Raw genomic sequence first — 5631 nt, forward strand, 5'->3', positions numbered from 1 at the left:
ATATATATATATATATATATATATATATATATATATATATATATATATATCCTATTACACAGCTGTAATATATATTAAACTCCCATATAAATATATGTGTATATATGGGAGTTTATAATAAGGAGTATTAACTCACATGATCACAAAGTCCCACAATAGGTCATCTGCAAGCTGAGGATCAAGGAAGTCAGTCCAAATCCCAAAGCTGAAGAACTTGGAGTCCAATGTTTGAGGGCAGGAAGTATCCAGCACAAGAGAAAGATGAAGGCTGGGACGCTAAGCTAGTCTAGCCTTTTCACTTTCTTCAGCATGCTTTTTATTCTGGCCACACTGGCAGCTGATTAGATGGTACCCACCCAGATTATGGGTGGGTCTGTTGTTTTTAGCCCACTAACTCAAATGTTAAACCCTTTTGACAGCACCCTTACAGACACAGGATCAATACTTGGCAGCTTTCAGTCAAGTTGACATTCAGTACTAAACATAACAAGTCCACACTTTGTCAACTTGAAACCATACACACCTCCTGAGATCATACTTAATCTTCAAATAAAGACAATAATAAAGTCATAATTCCTAACATGGAGCAACTATCCTTTATACAAGAAATGCACCAATCCCCAATCCAAATGCTATTACATAAAATTAACAATACTTAAATGCTGATTTGAAGTCAATAAATCTTATGTCACATGATAATGGAAAAAGAAAATAAAATGAAGATAGTTTCTTAGTACAAGTATATATATCTACAAACATGTTTTTAACAAAAGAAAGAGGAAATACTCAAGACAATTACAATCCTCATTTCTGCAACTGGTGACGTGATCTTAGCTGGTAGTGATGAATACTTTGTTCTACTACCCATTCTGCATTCCTTTTGCTTTCAGCAAGCACCTCAGCAGTTTGTGTTTTCTCTTTTTTTTTTTTTTTTGTTCCTGGTGGGGTGACCCAAACCTTCATTCCTGAAGAGTCTGGGTCATTTATTGTCCTGCCTGGATTGGGCTGTTGTAGTTTCCCATTGACCTTAATCACAGGCACAGTAATACTAAGAGACACCAAGGGACCTCCTTTATTCCACACATACTCTTCCTTACTGCCCTTTTGGAGTAGTAGACTGATTTCATCTTGATAGTCTGGGTCAGCCATTCCAGCCAACACTGTAACTCCCTTCTTAGCCTGTTGGCTTAAAGGTAGGAGGAGCCCAAAGTGTCCAGTTGGCAATCTTAACTTCCGGTTGAGTGGAATTGTTGTGTCTCCTGGTGGCAGTGTTCCTCCCTCTGGAACTAAGACCTCTAGGCCAGCAGAATGTAATGTCACAGAAACAGAAGCAAAAATGTTGCTAGTGGGTCACTAGGGGTGATGGTGAGTGGTGCCACTTCCACTTCCACCTCTTAATTCCTGGACCCATGAATCCTGGTTATGGGAGAAACAGCACTGTATATTGGATGCTGATTCAGAGCATGCACGACATTCTGGAGAACTCTGCTCCAGCAATACAAAGTATGGTCACCTAGTTGGCATTGTAATTGGAACTTCAACAGGCCATTCCACCATTCTATGAACCAGCTTTTTCAAGATGATGGGGAACATGGTAAGACAAGTGAATTCCATGAGCAAGAGCCCACTGCTACACTTCTTTAGCCATAAAGTGAGTGCCTTGGTAGAGGCAATGCTGTGTGGAATACCATGACAGTGGATAAGGCATTTTGTGAGTCCACAGATGGTAGTCCTGGCAGAAGCACTGTGTGCAGGATAGGCAAACCCACATCTGGAGTAAATGTCTATTGCAGTGAGGACAAACCTCTGCCCTCTCCATGATGGAAGAGGTCCAACATAATCAACCTGCAACCAAGTAGCAGACTGATCATCCCAAGGAATGGTACCATATTGAGGGCTTAGTGTTGAAATTTGCCACAGGCAAATTGGGCACTCAGCAGTGACTGTAGCCAAGTCAGTCTTGGTAACTGGAAGTCCATGTTGCTGAGCCTAACCTCCATCCCTACCATCATGGCCATTTTGTTCATGGGTCCATTGGGTGACGACAGAGGAGGCTGAGGAAAGAGGCTGTATGGTGTCCACAGAATGGGTCATCTTATCCACTTGATTATTAAAATTCTCCTCTCCTGAGGTCACCCTTTTGTGATCATTCACATGGGATACAAACATCTTTACACTTTTTGACCACCAGAGAGGTCCATCCAAATATCTCTTTCCCACATTTGTCACCAATTTTCCAATCATGCTTATTCCAAGTTCCTGACCATTTAGCCAAACTATTGGCTACAGCCCATGAATCAGTATATAATCGCACATCTGATCATTTCTCCTTCCATGCAATGTGCACAACCAGGTTCACTACTCTAAGATCTGCCCATGGGAAAAATTTCCCTTCACCACAGTCCTTCAGGGATGTCCTAGAAAGGAGCTATAGTGCTGCCGCTGTCCACTTTCAGGTGGTGCCTGCCTATCATGCAGAACCCTCTGTGAACCAGGCCCTAGTTTTCTCTTATTCTGTCATCTGATCATAGGAAACTCCAATGAAGCCATTGGTGCAGGCTGGGAGAGAGAAGGCAAGGTGGCAGGAGTGGAGACCATGGGCATTTGAGCCACTTCCTAATGTAACTTACTTGTGCCTTCAGGACCTGCTTGAGCCTGATCATGTATATACCACTTCCATTTGATGATGGTATGCTTCTGTGCATGACCCACTTTATGGGTTAGAAAGCACACCATTCATGATAGGCAGTTCAGGTTGCATGATGACATGATGCCCATAGTCAAACATTCAGTTTCCGCCAAAGCCCAGTAACAGGCCAAGAGCTATCTCTCAAAAGAGAGTGTTTATCTGCAGAAGATGGCAGGACCTTGCTCCAAAATCCCAGAGGCCTCTGCTGTGATTCACCTATGGGGGGTCTGCCAAAGGCTCCAAACAGCATCCCTATGTGCCACTGACACCCCAAGTACCATTGGATCTTGTAGGTCTTATGGCTCAAGTGGCAGAGCAGCTAGCATAACAGCCTGGACCTGTTCCAGAGCCTTCTCCCAGTCTGGACCCCACTCAAAACTGGCAGCCTGTCAGGTCACTTGATAAATGGACAGGAGTAACACATCCAAATGAGGAACGTGTTGCCTCCAAAATCTAAATAAGCCCACTAGATAGGCATATTGCCTTTCTTTGTTGTAGGAGGGGCCAAATGCAGCAACTTATCATTTACTGTAGAAGGAATATCTCAATAGGCCCCACACCACTGGACCCCTAGAAATTACACTGAGGTAGAAGGTCCCTGAATTTTAGTCAGATTTACTTCCCATCCTCTGGCACACAAATGTATCACCAATAAGTCCAGTGTGTTTGCTACTGCTTGCTCACTGTATCCAATCAACATAATGTCATCAATGTAATAGACCAGTGTGATAGCTTGTGGAGGCAAAAGTGATCAAGTTCTCTTCAAATAAGATTATGACACAAAACCAGAGGGTTTATACATCTCTGAAGTAGGACAGTAAAGGTGTACTGCTGGCCTTGCCAGCTGAAGGCAAATTACTTCAGGTGGGCCTTATGGACAGGAATGGAGAAAAAGGCATTTGCCAAATCAATGGCTGCATACTAGGTACAAGATGTGTTTATTCGCTCAAGCAATGAAACCACATCTGGTACAGTAGTTGCAACTGGAATAATCACTTGGTTAAGCTTATGATAATCCACTATCAATCTGCAAGATCCATCTATCTTCTGCACAGGTCAAATGGGGGAGTTGAATGGAGATGTGGTAGGAATCACCACCCGTGAGTCTTTCAAATGCTTGATGGTGGCACTAATTTCCACACTCCCTGTGACTGTTCTCAAGATTTCTGCTTATATAAATTAGAAAACTCAAGCAGCTCTTTTCGAGTGTAGTGTACCTCCTCATGGATCGTACGTACTCTGAACCTCACCTCTAGGGCCTCATCAGACTTTAGTGAGTTATAGGTCTAGAAGCAAACAGGTGTGTTGGGGATGGATCCTGAGAACTGACATTATCTTGCCTGGAAACTACCTGAGAGGAAGGCATCACTGTTGCCTCAGGCAGCACAGGTTTACCTCCTGAGACAAAGGTAGAACGGCTGATAGTAACATGGGTTGGGGAGGGGATGTAGCCACCACTGGGGCAGAAGTTGTTACTTCTGGCAAGAGAAAAACGTTCATCAGAGTTTACAAGTGCAGTGTCCCCAGCTTCATCAAAGTCCTCCCACACATCATCATTCCAAGTTGCAAGGTCCCATTCTTTTCCAATCGATGCCCTCACTTTAGCAATAGACACCTGGCGAGTCTGTGCATGAACCTTTTGTTGTAGGTTAGCCACTCACATGATAAGAGCTTGTGTCTGATTTTCCACAATTTCAGCTCTTTCTCTACAGAAGATAAGACTCCCATTTTGTAGGTTGCCTCTTTTTATGGCTGAGTAGTATTCCATGGAGTGTGTGAATAAAACTAGGCCCCTATCTCTTGCTGTATACAAAGATCAAATCCAAATAGTTTAAGGACTCAAATATAAGACCTCATACTATGAAACTACTATAGGAAAACATTGATGAGACTCTCCAGAACACTGGACTGGGAAAAGATTCCTTTAGTAAACCCCACAAGCACAGGCAACCAAAGCAAAAATGGGCAAATTGGATAATATCAAGTTCAAAAACTTCTGCACAGCAAAGAAAGCAAATCAACAAAGTGAAGAGCCAATCCACAAAATGGGAGACAATATTTGCAAACTATCCATCAGACAACGGAGTAATAACCAGAATATACAATTGTACAGGGAAAAAAATCTAATAATCCAATTTAAAAGTCAGCAGAAGATCTGAATAGACATTTCTCAAAAGAAGACATATATATAGCAAACAGGCATATGAAAAAGTGCTCAACGTCATGATAATCAGAGACATGCAAATCAAAACTATAATGAGATATCATCTCACCCCAGTTAAAATGGTTTTTATCCAAAAGCCATGCAATAACAAATGCTGCTGAGGATATGGAGAAAAAGGAACCCTTGTACACTGTTGGTAAGAATGTACATTAGTACAATGACTATGGAGAACAGTTTGGAAGGTCCTCCAAAAGCTGAAACAGAACTACCATATGATCCAGCAATCCTACTGCTAGGTATATACCCAAAGGAAAGCAAATCAGTATATCAAAGAGATAACTGAACTGCCACATCTACTGCAGCATTATTCACAACTGCCAAGATTTGGAAGCAAACTAAATGTCTACTAAGAGATGGATGGATCAAGAAAATGGTAATATCCACAATGAAGTACTATTTAGCCATAAAAAAACAAGAATGAGATCTTGTCTTTGCAACATGGATGAACCGGGGGTCGGTTCATTGTGTTAAGTGAAATAAGCCAGGTACAAAAAGACAGGCTTTGTGTATTCTCACTTATTTGTGGGAGTTAAAAATTAAAACAATAGATTTCATGAAGATAGAGAGTAGAATAATGGTTACCAGAGGCTGGGAAGGGTAGTGGTGTGGAGAGGGAAAATGAGGTGGTGGGGTGGGGAGTGATTATTGGGTACCAAAAAATAGAAAGAATGGCTAAGACCTACTATTTGACGGCACAACAGCGTGACCATAGTCAACA

Source organism: Sapajus apella, unplaced genomic scaffold (assembly GCF_009761245.1).
Source record: "Sapajus apella isolate SASKATOON/1434 unplaced genomic scaffold, GSC_monkey_1.0 scaffold4, whole genome shotgun sequence".
Taxonomy (NCBI): Eukaryota; Metazoa; Chordata; class Mammalia; order Primates; family Cebidae; genus Sapajus; species Sapajus apella.